Here is a 15,614-nt window from a genome sequence, read left to right as displayed (position 1 = left end):
CAATGCCATCCATTGACAAGAAAAGTCCATTTATAGTCACCTATGCCTTTGAAAGCCTTATTACTCGCTTTAAATGGTTTTATAATCTCATTATTGATTTTAAGCTGAATGTTTTTATGTTTTTGATTAAGAAAGGTTATAAATAAATGTTTACCTCAAGAAACGTGAAGCGAATGCCATCCATTGACAAGAAAGGTCATTCACAGTCACTCATGCCTTCGATAGTTTTATTACTTGCTTTAAACGGTTTTATAATCTTATTATTGATTTTAAGTTGAATTTTTTTACTTTTTTTTTTGAAAAGGTTAGAAATAAATGTTTTCCTCTAGAAACGTGAAGCGAATGCCATCTATTGACAAGAAAATTCTATTTATAGTCACTCATGCCTTCAAAAGGTTTATTACTCACTTTAAATGGTTATATGATCTCATTATTGGTTTTTTGTTGATTTTTTTTGCATTTTTGGTTCAAACAGATTGTAATTAAATGTTTGCCTTGGGAAACTTGAAGCAAAAGCCATCAATTGACAAGAAAGTTTCATATATAGTCGCTCATGCCTTCGAGTGCCTTATTAGTTGTGTTAAATTGTTTTATAATCTCATTACTGATTTTAAATTGAATTTTTTTACATTTTTCATAAAACAGATTACAGTTGAATATTTACCTCGAGAAATGTGAAGCAAAGCCATCCATTGATAGGAAAAGTCCATTTATAGTCACCTATGCCTTTGAAAGCCTTATTACTCGCTTTAAATAGTTTTATAATCTCATTATTGATTTTAAGTTGAATATTTTTACATTTTCAATTAAGAAAGGTTATAAATAAATGTTTACTTTTAGAAACGCGAAGTAAAAGCCATCCATTGACAAGAAAGGTCATTTTTAGTCACTCATGCCTTCGATAGCTTTATTGCTTGCTTTAAACGATTTTATAATCTCATTATTGATTTTAAGTTGAATTTTTTTGCATTTTTGTTTAAAACATATTGAAATTGAATGTTTACCTTGGGAAACATGAAGCGAAAGGCATCCATTACGAAGAAAACTCCATTTATAGTCACTCATGCCTTTGAAACCCTTATTACTCGATTTAAATGGTTCTATAATCTCATTACTGATTTTACGTTGAATTTTTTTACATTTTTCATAAAAATAGCATAGAATTGAATGTTTACCTCGAGAAACGTGAAGCGAAAGCTATCCATTGATAAGAAGAGTCTATTTATAGTCACTCATGTCTTTGAAAGCCTTATTACTCGCTTTAATGGTTTTATAATCTCATTATTGATTTTAAGTTGAATATTTTTACATTTTTGGTTCAGAAAGGTTAGAAATAAATGTTTGCCTTGAGAAACGTGAAGCAAAAGACATCTATTAACAAGAAAAGTCTATTTATAGTCACTCATGACTTCAAAAGGCTTATTACTCGCTTTAAATGGTTTTATGATCTTATTATTGGTTTTATGTTGAATTTTTTTGCATTTTGTTTAAAACAGATTGTAATTAAATGTTTACCTTGAGAAACTTGAAGCAAAAGCCATCAATTGACAAGAAAGTTTCATATATAGTCGCCCATGCCTTCGAGTGCCTTATTACTTTGTTAAATTGTTTTATAATCTCATTACTAATTTTAAGTTTAATTGTTTTACCTTTTACATAAAAATAGATTATAATTGAATGTTTACCTCGAGAAACGTCAAGCAAAAGCCATCCATTGACAGGAAAAGTCCATTTATAGTCACCTATGCCTTTGAAAGCCTTATTACTCGTTTTAAATGGTTTTATAATCTCATTATTGATTTTAAGTTGAATATTTTTTACATTTTTGATTAAGAAAGGTTATAAATAAATGTTTACCTTGAGAAACATGAAGCAAAAGCCATCCATTGACAAGAAAGGTCATTTTTAGTCACTCATGCCTTCAATAGCTTTATTACTTGCTTTAAACGACTTTATAATCTCATTATTGATTTTAAGTTGAATTTTTTTGCATTTTTGATTAAAACATATTGAAATTGAATGTTTACCTCGGGAAACATGAAGCGAAAGGCATCCATTACGAAGAAAACTCCATTTATAGTCACCCATGCCTTTGAAACCCTTATTACTCGATTTAAATGGTTTTATAATCTCATTACTGATTTTAAGTTGAATTTTTTTACATTTTTCATAAAAATAGCATAGAATTGAATGTTTACCTCGAGAAACGTGAAGCGAAAGCTATCCATTGATAAGAAGAGTCTATATATAGTCACTCATGCCTTTGAAAGCCTTATTACTCGCTTTAAATAGTTTTATAATCTCATTATTGATTTTAAGTTGAATATTTTTACATTTTTAGTTCAGAAAGGTTAGAAATAAATGTTTGCCTCGAGAAATGTGAAGCAAAAGACATCTATTAACAAGAAAAGTCTATATATAGTCACTCATGACTTCAAAAGGCTTATTACTCGCTTTAAATGGTTTTATGATCTTATTATTGGTTTTATGTTGAATTTTTTTGCATTTTGCTTAAAACAGATTGTAATTAAATGTTTACCTTGAGAAACTTGAAGCAAAAGCCATCAATTGACAAGAAAGTTTCATATATAGTCGCCCATGCCTTCGAGTGCCTTATTACTTGTGTTAAATTGTTTTATAATCTCATTACTAATTTTAAGTTTAATTGTTTTACCTTTTTCATAAAAATATATTATAATTGAATGTTTACCTAGCGAAACGTCAAGCAAAAGCCATCCATTGACAGGAAAAGTCCATTTATAGTCACCTATGCCTTTGAAAGCCTTATTACTCGCTTTAAATTGTTTTGTAATCTCATTATTGATTTTAAGTTGAATTTTTACAATTTTGGTTAGGAAAGGTTAGAAATAAATGTTTGCCTCGAGAAAGATTAAGCAAAAGCCGTTCATTCCCAAAAAAAGTCCATTTATAGTCACACATGTCTTCAAAAGCTTTATTACTCTCTTTAAATGATTTTATAATCTCATTATTGATTTTAAGTTGAATTTTTCTACTTTTTTCTTTAAAATGAATTATAATTAAATGTTTGCTTGCTGAAACGTGAAGCAAAATGCATCCATTGACAAGAAAAGTTCATTTATAGTCACCTACGCCTTTGAAAGCCTTATTACTCGCTTTAAATGGTTTGATAATCTCATTATCGATTTTAAGTTGAATTTTTTTACGTTTTCGATTAAGAAAGGTTATAAATAAATGTTTACCTTGTGAAACGTGAAGCAAAAGCCCTTTCATTGACAACAAAGGTCCATTTATGACTCATGGCTTTGGCAACTTTACTACTTGCTTTAAATGGTTTTATAATCTCATTCTTCATTTTAAGTTGAAGTTTTTTACATTTTTCGTTAAAACAGATTGAAATTGAATGTTTACCTAGGGAAACATGAAGCAAAAGCCCTTCATTAATAATAAAAGTCCATTTATAGTCACTCATGCCTTTGAAAGCCTTATTACTCGCTTTAAATGGTTTTATAAACTCATTACTGATTTTAAGTTGAATTTTTTTATATTTAAAAAAAAAACAGCTTATAATTGAATGTTTACCTCGTGAAATGTGAAGCGCAGGCCATCTACTGAAAAGAAAGTCTATTTATAGTCACTCATGCCTTTGAAAGCCTTGTTTTTAAATGGTTTTATAATCTCATTATTGATTTTAAGTTGAATTTGTTTACATTTTTGGTTATGAAAGGTTAGAAATAAATGTTTGCCTCTAGAAACGTGAAGCAAAAGCCATCCATTGATAAGAAAAGTCTATTTATAGTCACTCATACTTTCGAAAGGCTTATTACTTGCTTTAAATGGTTTTATAATCTCATTATTGATTTTAAGTTGAATTTTTTTTTGTTTTCGATTAAGAAAGGTTATAAATAAACGTTTACCTTCTGAAACGTGAAGCGAAAGCCCTTTCATTGACAAGAAAGGTCCATTTATGACTCATGGCTTTGACAACTTTATTACTTGCTTTAAACGGTTTTATAATCTCATTCTTCTTTTTAAGTTGAAGTTTTTTGCATTTTTCGTTAAAACAGATTGAAATTGAATGTTTACCTAGGGAAATATGAAGCAAAAGCCATCCATTAATAACAAAAGTCCATTTATAGTCACTCATACCTTTGAAAGCCTTATTACTCGCTTTAAATGGTTTTCTAATCTCATTATTGATTTTAAGTTGAATTTTTTTATATTTTTTAAAAAAACAGCTTATAATTGAATGTTTACCTCGTGAAATGTGAAGCGAAGGCCATCTATTGAAAAGAAAGTCTATTTATAGTCACTCATGCCTTTGAAAGCCTTGTTACTCACTTTAAATTGTTTTATAAACTCATTATTGATTTTAAGTTGAATTTGTTTACATTTTTGGTTACGAAAGGTTAGAAATAAATGTTTGCCTCGAGAAACGTGAAGCGAAAGCCATCCATTGATAAGAAAAGTCTATTTATAGTCACTCATGCCTTCGAAAGGCTTATTACTCGCTTTAAATGATTTTATAATCACATTATTGATTTTAAGTTGAATTTTTTTACATTTTTGGTTAAGGAAGGTTAGAAATAAATATTTACCTGGAGAAACGTGAAGCAAAAACCATCCATTGATAAGAAAAGTCTATTTATAGTCACTCATGCCTTCGAAAGGTTTATTACGTGCTTTAAATGGTTTTATAATCTCATTATTGATTTGAAGTTGAATTTTTTACTTTTTTCATTAAAACTGTTTGTAATTGAGTGTTTACCTTGGGAAACTCTGAGCGAAAGCCATCCATTAACAAGAAAAGTCCATTTATAGTCACCCATGCCTTTGAAATCTTTATTACTCATTTTAAATGGTTTTATATTCTTATTATTGATTTCATGTTGAATTTTTTTAACTTTTTTGATTAAAACAGATTGTAATTAAATGTTCACCTCGAGAAACATGAAGCTAAAGCCATTGATTGATAAGGAAAGTCCATTTATAATCACCAAGGCCTTCGAATGCCTCATTACTCGTGTTAAATGGTTTTATAATCTCATTATTGATTTGAAGTTGAATTTTTCTTATTTTTTATTAAAACATATTATAATTGAATGTTTACCTCGAGAAACGTGAAGCAAAAATCATCCATTGCCAAGAAAAATCCATTTATAGCCACCCATGCCTTCGAAACCTTTATTACTCGCTTTCAATGGTTTTATAAGCTCATTATTGATTTTAAGTTTCATTTTATTGCATTTTTCATTAAAAGAGATTATAATTGAATGTTTACCTCGAGACACATGAATTGAAAGCCATTCATTAACAAGAAAAGTCCATTTATACTCTACCATTCCTTCAAAAGGCTTATTACTCACTTTAAATGGTTTTATAATCTCATTATTGATTTTAAGTTGAATAGTTTTACGTTTTCGATTAAGAAAGGTTATAAATAAATGTTTACCTCGAGAAACGCGAAACGAAAGCCATCCATTGACAAGAAAGGTCATTTTTAGTCACTCATGCCTTCGACAGCTTTATTACTTGCTTTAAAAGGTTTTAGAATCTCAGTATTGATTTTAAGTTGAATTTTTTTGCATTTTTCGTTAAAACATATTGAAATTGAACCTTTACCTCAGGAAACATGAAGCGAAAGCCATCCATTACGAAGAAAAGTTCATTTATAGTCACTCATGCCTTTGAAAGCCTTATTACTCAATTTAAGTTGAATATTTTTACATTTTTCATAAAAACAGCTTATAATTGAATGTTTACCTTGAGAAACATGAAGTGAAAGCCATCCATTGATAGGGAAAGTCTATTTATAGTCACTCATACCTTTGAAAGCATTATTACTCGCTTTAAATGGTTTTATAATCTCATTATTGATTTTAAGTTGAATTTTTTAACATTTTCAGTTCAGGAAGGTTAGAAATAAATGTTTGCCTCTAGAAACGTGAAGCGAAAGCCATCCATTGATAAGAAAAGTCTATTTATAGTCACTCATGCCTTCGAAAGGCTTATTACTTGCTTTAAATGGTTTTATAATCTCATTATTGATTTTAAGTTGAATTGTTTTACATTTTCGGTTAAGGAAGGTTAGAAATAAATGTTTGCCTTGAGAAACGTGAAGCGAAAGGCATTCATTGACAAGAAAAGTCTATTTATAGTCCCTCATGCCTTCGAAAGGCTTATTACATGCTTTAAATGGTTTTATAATCTCATTATTGATCTTAAGTTGAATTTTTTTACTTTTTTCATTAAAACTGTTTGTAATTGAGTGTTGACCTTGGGAAACTTTGAGCGAAAGCCATCCATTAACAAGAAAAGTCCATTTATAGTCACCCATGCCTTTGAAATCCTTATTACTCATTTTAAATGGTTTTATAATCTTATTATTGATTTCATGTTGAATTTTTTTACTTTTTTGATTAAAACAGATTGTAATTAAATGTTCACCTTGGGAAACATGAAGCGAAAACCATTGATTGACAACGAAAGTCCATTTATAATCACTCAGGCCTTCGAATGCCTCATTACTCGTGCTAAATGGTTTTATAATCTCATTATTGATTTGAAGTTGAATTTTTCTTATTTTTTATTAAAACAGATTATAATTGAATGTTTACCTCGAGAAACATGAAGCGAAAACCATCCATTGACAAGAAAAGTCCATTTATAGCCACCCATGCCTTCGAAACCTTTATTACTAGCTTTAAATGGTTTTATAATCTCATTATTGATTTTAAGTTTAATTTTATAACATTTTTCATTAAAAGAGATTACAATTGAATGTTTACCTTGAGACACACGAATTGAAAGCCATTCATTAATAAGAAAAGTCTATTTATAGTCACTCATTCCTTTAAAAGGCTTATTACTCACTTTAAATGGTTTTATAATCTCATTATTGATTTTAAGTTGAATTTTTTTACGTTTTCAATTAAGAAAGGTTATAAAGAAAAGTTTACGTCGAGAAAGGTGAAGCAAAAGCCATCCATTGACAAGAAAGGTCATTTTTAGTCACTCATGCCTTCGACAGCTTTATTACTTGCTTTAAATGGTTTTATAATCTCATTATTGATTTTAAGTTGAATTTGTTTCCATTTTTCATTAAGACATATTGAAATTGATTGTTTACCTAGGGAAACATGAAGCGAAAGCCATCCATTACGAAGAAAACTCCATTTATAGTCACTCATGCCTTTGAAACCCTTATTACTCGATTTAAATGGTTCTATAATCTCATTACTGATTTTAAGTTGAATTGTTTTACATTTTTCATAAACTTAGCATAGAATTGAATATTTACCTCAAGAAATGTGAAGCGAAAGCTATCCATTGACAAGAAAAGTCTATTTATAGTCACTCATGCCTTTGAAAGCCTTATTACTCGCTTTAAATGGTTTTATAATCTCATTATTGATTTTAAGTTGAATATTTTTACATTTTTTGTTTAGAAAGGTTAGAAATAAATATTTACCTCGAGAAACGTGAAGTGAAAGGCATCTATTGACAAGAAAAGTCTATTTATAGTCACTCATGACTTCAAAAGGCTTATTACTCGCTTTAAATGGTTTTATGATCTCATTATTGGTTTTATGTTGAGTTTTTTTACATTTTTGGTTAAAACATATTGTAATTAAAATGTTTGCCTTTGGAAACTTAAAGCAAAAGCCATCAATTGACAAGAAAGTTTCATATATAGTCGCCCATGCCTTCGAGTGCCTTATTACTTGTATTAAATTGTTTTATAATCTCATTACTGATTTTAAGTTGAATTGTTTTACCTTTTTCATAAAAATAGATTATAATTGAATGTTTACCTTGAGAAACGTGAAGCCAAAGCCATCCATTGACAGGAAAAGTCCATTTACAGTCACCTATGTCTTTGAAGGCCTTATTAGTCGCTTTAAATGGTTTTGTAATCTCATTATTGATTTTAAGTTGAATTTTTTTACATTTTTGGTTGGGAAAGGTTAGAAATAAATGTTTTCCTCAAGAAACGTGAAGCGAAAGCCATTCATTGCCAAGAAAAGTCCATTTATAGTCACTCATGTCTTCAAAAGCTTTATTACTCGCTTTAAATGGTTTTATAATCTCATTATTGATTTTAAGTTGAATTTTTCTATATTTTTCTTTAGAACAAATTATAATTAAATGTTTGCTTGCGGAAACGTGAAGGAAAAGCCATCCATTGACAAGAAAAGTCCATTTATAGTCACTTATGCCTTTGAAAGCCTTATTACTCGCTTTAAATGGTTTTATAATCTCATTATTGATTTTAAGTTGAATTTTTTTACGTTTTCGATTAAGAAAGGTTATAAATAAATGTTTACCTCCTGAAACGTGAAACGAAAGCCCTTTTATAGACAAGAAAGGTCCATTTATGACTCATGGCTTTGACAACTTTATTACTCGCTTTAAACGGTTTTATAATCTCATTCTTCATTTTAAGTTGAAGTTTTTTACATTTTTCGTTAAAACAGATTGAAATTGAAGCGAAAAGCATCCATTGACAAGAAAAGTCCATTTATAGCCACCCATGCCTTCGAAACCTTTATTACTCGCTTTAAATGGTTTTATAATCTCATTATTGATTTTAAGTTTAATTTTATAACATTTTTCATTCAAAGATATTAGAATTGAATGTTTACCTTGAGACACATGAATTGAAAGCCATTCATTAACAAGAAAAGTCCATTTATAGTCACCCATTCATTCAAAAGGCTTGTTACTCACTTTAAATGGTTTTACAATCTGATTATTGATTTTAAGTTGAATTTTTTTACGTTTTCGATTAAGAAAGGTTATAAATAAATATTTGCCTCGAGAAACGCAAAGCGAAAGCCATCCATTGACAAGAAAGGTCATTTTTAGTCACTCATGCCTTTGACAGCTTTATTACTTGCTTTAAACGGTTTTAGAATCTCAATATTGATTTTAAGTTGAATTTTTTTACTTTTTTCGTTAAAACATATTGAAATTGAATGTTTACCTCAGGAAACATGAGGTGAAAGGCATCCATTACGAAGAAAAGTCCATTTATAGTCACTCATGCCTTTGAAAGCCTTATTACTCAATTTAAGTTGAATATTTTTACATTTTTCATAAAAATATCTTGTAATTGAATGTTTACCTTGAGAAACGTGAAGCGAAAGCCATCCATTGACAAGAAAAGTCTATTTATAGTCACTCATGCTTTTGAAAGCCTTATTACTCACTTTAAATTTTGAATTACTGATTTTATGTTGAATTTTTTTGCATTTTTGGTTAAAAAAGATTGTAATTAAATGTTTTCCTTGGGAAACTTGAAGCAAAAGCTATCAATTGACAAGGAGGTTTCATATATAGTCGCCCATGCCTTCGAGTGCCTTATTACTTGTGTTAAATTGTTTTATAATCTCATTACTGATTTTAAGTTGAATTGTTTTACCTTTTCATAAAAGTAGACTATAATTGAATGTTTACCTCGAGAAACGCAAAGCAAAAGCCATCCGTTGACAAGAAAAGTCTATTTATAGTCACATATACCTTTGAAAGCCTTATTGCTCACTTTAAATGGTTTTATAATCTCATTATTGATTTTAAGTTGAATTTTTTTATGTTTTTGGTTAAGAAAGTTTATAAATTAATGTTTACCTTAAGAAAAGTGAAGCAAAAGCCATCCATTACAAGAAAAGCCTATTTATAGTCACATATGCCTTTAAAAGCCTTATTACTCGCTTTAAATGGTTTTATAATCTCATTATTGATTTTAAGTTGAATTTTTTTATGTTTTCGGTTAAGAAAGGTTATAAATAAATGTTTACCTTGAGAAACGCAAAGCCAAAGCCATCCATTGACAAGAAAAGTCCATTTATAGTCACCTATGCCTTTGAAAGCCTTATTACTCGCTTTAAATGGTTTTATAATCTCATTATTGATTTTAAGTTGAATTTTTTTACGTTTTTGATTAAGAAAGGTTATAAATAAATGTTTACCTCGAGAAACGCAAAGCAAAAGCCATCCATTGACAAGAAAGGTCATTCACAGTCACTCATGCCTTCGACAACTTTATTACTTGCTTTAAACGGTTTTATAATCTCATTATTGATTTTAAGTTGAATTTTTTTATTTTTTTTTTAAAAAGGTTAGAAATTAATGTTTGCCTCGAGAAACGTGAAGCGAAAGCCATCTCTTGACAAGAAAAGTCAATTTATAGTCACTCATGACTTCAAAAGGCTTATTACTCGCTTTAAATGGTTTTATGATCTCATTATTGATTTTATGTTAAATTTTTTTGCATTTTTGTTTAAAACAGCTTGTAATTAAATGTTTGCCTTGGGAAACTTGAAGCAAAAGCCATCAATTGACAAGAAAGTTTCATATATAGTCGCCCATGCCTTCGAGTGCCTTATTACTTGTGTTAAATTGTTTTATAATATCATTACTGATTTTAAGTTGAATTGTTTTACCTCTTTCATAAAAATAGATTATAATTGAATGTTCACCTCGAGAAACGTCAAGCAAAAGCCATCCATTGATAGGAAAAGTCCATTTGTAGTCACATACGCCTTTGAAAGCCTTATTACTCGCTTTAAATGGTTTTGTAATCTCATTATTGATTTTAAGTTGAATTTTTTATATTTTCGGTTAGGAAAGGTTAGAAATAAATGTTTGCCTCGAGAAACGTGAAGCGAAAGCCATTTATTGCCAAGAAAAGTCCATTTATAGTCACTTATGTCTTCAAAAGCTTTATTACTCTCTTTAAATGATTTTATAATCTCATTATTAATTTTAAGTTGAATTTTTTTACATTTTTTTTAAAACAAATTATAATTAAATGTTTGCTTGCAGAAACGTTAAGCAAAAGCCATCCATTGACAAGAAAAGTCCATTTATAGTCACCTATACCTTTGAAAGCCTTATTACTCGCTTTAAAGGGTTTTATAATCTCATTATTGATTTTAAGTTGAATTTTTTTATGTTTTCGATTAAGAAAGTTTATAAATAAATGTTTACCTAGTGAAACGTGAAGCGAAAGCCCTTTCATTGACAAGAAAGGTCCATTTATGACATGCCTTCGACAAATTTATTACTTGCTTTAAACGGTTTTATAATCTCATTCTTGATTTTAAGTTGAAGTTTTTTACATTTTTCGTTAAAACAGATTGAAATTGAATGTTTACCTCATGAAACATAAAGTGAAAGCCATCCATTAACAACAAAAGTCCATTTATAGTCACTGATGCCTTTGAAAGCCTTATTACTCACTTTAAATGGTTTTTTAATCTCATTATTGATTTTAAGTTGAAGTTTTTTATGTTTTCGATTAAGAAAGGTTATAAATAAAAGTTTACCTCGTGAAACGTGAAGCGAAAGCTCTTTCATTGACAAGAAAGGTCTATTTATGACTCATGGCTTTGACAACTTTCTTGCTTGCTTTAAACGGTTTTATAATCTCATTCTTCATTTTAAGTTCAAGTTTTTTATATTTTTCGTTAAAACAGATTGAAATTAAATGTTTACCTAGGGAAACATGAAGCAAAAGCCATCCATTAACAACAAAAGTCCATTTATAGTTGCTCATGCCTTTGAAAGCTTTATTACTCACTTTAAATGGTTTTATAATCTCATTACTGATTTTAAGTTGAATTTTTTTATATTTTTTAAAAAAATTGCTTATAATTGAATGTTTACCTCGTGAACCGTGAAACGAAGGCCATCCATTGAACACAAAGTCTATTTATAGTCACTCATGCCTTTGAAAGCCTTGTTACTCACTTTAAATGGTTTTATAATCTCTTTATTGATTTTCAGTTGAATTTTTTTACATTTTTGATTAAGGAAGGTTAGAAATAAATGTTTACCTCGAGAAACGTGAAGCGAAAGCCATTTATTGCCAAGAAAAGTCCATTCATAGTTGCTCATGCCTTTGAAAGCTTTATTACTCACTTTAAATGGTTTTATAATCTCATTACTGATTTTAAGTTGAATATTTTTACATTTTTCATAAAAACAGCTTATAATTGAATGTTTACCTTGAGAAACGTGAAGAGAAAGCCATCCATTGACAGGGAAAGTCTATTTATAGTCACTCATGCCTTTGAAAGCCTTATTACTCGCTTTAAATGGTTTTATAATCTCATTATTGATTTTAAGTTGAATTTTTTTACATTTTTGATTAAGGAAGGTTAGAAATAAATGTTTACCTCGAGAAACGTGAAGCGAAAGCCATTTATTGCCAAGAAAAGTCCATTTATAGTCACTTATGTCTTCAAAAGCATTATTACTCTCTTTAAATGATTTTATAATCTCATTATTAATTTTAAGTTGAATTTTTCTACATTTTTCTTTAAAACGAATTATAATTACATGTTTGCTTGCGGAAACGTCAAGTAAAAGCCATCCATTGACAAGAAAAGTCCATTTATAGTCACCTATGCCTTTGAAAGCCTTATTACTCGCTTTAAAGGGTTTTATAATCTCATTATTGATTTTAAGTTGAATTTTTTTATGTTTTCGATTAAGAAAGGTTATAAATAAATGTTTACCTCGTGAAACGTGAAGCGAAAGCCCTTTCATTGAAAAGAAAGGTCCATTTATGACATGCCTTCGACAAATTTATTACTTGCTTTAAACGGTTTTATAATCTCATTCTTAATTTTAAGTTGAAGTTTTTTACATTTTTCGTTCAAACAGATTGAAATTGAATGTTTACCTCATGAAACATAAAGTGAAAGCCATCCATTAACAACAAAAGTCCATTTATAGTCACTCATGTCTTTGAAAGCCTTATTACTCACTTTAAATGGTTTTTATCTCATTATTGATTCTAAGTTGAAGTTTTTTATGTTTTCGATTAAGAAAGGTTATCAATAAATGCTTACCTCGTGAAACGTGAAGCGAAAGCTCTTTCATTGACAAGAAAGGTCCATTTATGACTCATGGCTTTGACAACTTTATTACTTGCTTTAAACGGTTTTATAATCTCATTCTTCATTTTAAGTTGAAGTTTTTTACATTTTTTGTTAAAACAGATTGAAATTGAATATTTACCTAGGGAAACATGAAGCAAAAGCCATCCATTAACAACAAAAGTCCATTTATAGTCGCTCATGCCTTTGAAAGCTTTATTACTCACTTTAAATGGTTTTATAATCTCATTACTGATTTTAAGTTGAATTTTTTTATATTTTTTAAAAAAATTGCTTATAATTGAATGTTTACCTCGTGAAACGTGAAGCGAAGGCCATCCATTGAAAAAAAAGTCTATTTATAGTCACTCATGCCTTTGAAAGCCTTGTTACTCACTTTAAATGGTTTTATAATCTCATTATTGATTTTAAGCTGAATTTTTTTACATTTTTGGTTATGAAAGGTTAGAAATAAATGTTTGCCTCGAGAAACGTGAAGCGAAAGCCATCCATTGACAAGAAAAATCTATTTATAGTCACTCATGCCTTTGAAAGGCTTATTACTCGCTTTAAGTGGTTTTATAATCTCATTATTTTTCCATGCTTAATATTTTTACATTTTTGGTTAAAACAGATTGTAATTAAATGTTTTCCTTGGGAAACTTGAAGCAAAAGCCATCAATTGAGAAGAGAATTTCATATATAGTCACTCATGCCTTCGAGTGCCTTATTACTTGTGCTAAATCGTTTTATAATCCCATTACCGATTTTAAGTTGAATTTTTTTACTTTTTTCATTAAAACAGTTTGTAATTGAGTGTTTACCTCGGAAAACTCTAAGTGAAAGCCACCCATGAATAAGAAAAGACCATTTATAGTCACCCATGCCTTCGAAATCCTTATTACTCGCTTTAAATTGTTTTATAAACTCATTATTTATTTTATGTTGAATTTTTTTACATTTTTTGTTAAAATAGATTGAAATTCAATGTTTACCTTGAGAAACATGAAGCGAAAGCCATCCATTAAGAAGAAAAGTCCATTTATAGTCACTCATGCCTTTAAAAGCCTTATTACTCGCTTTAAATGGTTTTTTAATCTCATTACCGATTTTAAGTTGGATATTTTTACATTTTTCATAAAAACAGCTTATAATTGAATGTTTACCTTGAGAAACGTGAAGCGAAAGCCATCCATTGACAAGAAAAGTCTATTTATAGTCACTCATGCCTTCGAAAGGCTTATTACGTGCTTTAAATGGTTTTATAATCTCATTATTGATTTTAAGTTGAATTTTTTTACGTTTTTCATTAAAACTGTTTGTAATTGAGTGTTTATCTTGGGAAACTCAGAGCGAAAGCCATCCATTAACAAGAAAAGTCCATTTATAGTCACCCATGCCTTTGAAATCTTTATTACTCATTTTAAATGATTTTATAGTCTTATTATTGATTTCATGTTGAATTTTTTTTTATTAAAACATATTGTAGTTAAATGTTCACCTCGGGAAACATGAAGCGAAAGCCATTGATTGACAAGGAAAGTCCATTTATAATCACTCAGGCCTTCGAATGTCTCATTACTCGTGTTAAATGGTTTCATAATCTCATTATTGATTTGAAGTTAAATTTTTCTTATGTTTTATTAAAACAGATTATAATTGAATGTTTACCTCGAGAAACGTGAAGCGAAAACCATCCATTGACAAGAAAAGTCCATTTATAGCCTCCCATGCCTTTGAAACCTTTATTACTCGCTTTAAATGGTTTTATAATCTCATTATTGATTTTAAGTTTAATTTTATGACATTTTTCATTAAAAGAGATTATAATTGAATGTTTACCTTGAGACACATGAATTGAAAGCCATTCATTAACAATAAAAGTCCATTTATAGTCATCCATTCCTTCAAAAGGCTTATTACTCACTTTAAATGGTTTTATAATCTCATTATTGATTTTAAGTTGAATATTTTTACGTTTTCGATTGAGAAAGGTTATAAATAAATGCTTACCTCGAGAAACACGAAGCGAAAGCCATCCATTGACAAGAAAGGTCATTTTTAGTCACTTATGCCTTTGACATCTTTATTACTTGCTTTAAACGGTTTTAGAATCTCAGTATTGATTTTAAGTTGAATTTTTTTACATTTTTCATTAAAACATATTGAAATTGAATGTTTACCTCAAGAAATATGAAGCGAAAGCCATCAATTACGAAGAAAAGTCCATTTATAGTCACTCATACCTTTGAAAGCCTTATTACTCAATTTAAGTTGAATATTTTTACATTTTTCATAAAAACAGCTTATAATTGAATGTTTACCTTGAGAAACGTGAAGGGAAAGCCATCCATTGACAGGGAAAGTCTATTTATAGTCACTCATGCCTTTGAAAGCCTTATTACTCGCTTTCAATGGTTTCATAATCTCATTATTGATTTTAAGTTGAATTTTTTTACATTTTCGATTAAGAAAGGTTAGAAATAAATGCTTACCTCGAGAAATGTGAAGCGAAGGCCATCCATTGAGAAGAAAGTCTATTTATAGTCACTCATGCCTTTGAAAGCTTTGTTACTCGCTTTAAATGGTTTTATAATCTCATTATTCATTTTAAGTTGAATTTTTTTACATTTTTGGTAATGAAAGGTTAGAAATAAATGTTTGCCTCGAGAAACATGAACCAAAAGCCATCCATTGACAAGAAAAGTCTATTTATAGTCACCCATGCCTTTGAAATCCTTATTACTC

Source organism: Theobroma cacao, chromosome 4, assembly GCF_053813885.1.
Source record: "Theobroma cacao isolate CCN51 chromosome 4, ASM5381388v1, whole genome shotgun sequence".
Classification (NCBI taxonomy): domain Eukaryota; kingdom Viridiplantae; phylum Streptophyta; class Magnoliopsida; order Malvales; family Malvaceae; genus Theobroma; species Theobroma cacao.
Note: the sequence above shows the minus strand (reverse complement) of the source record.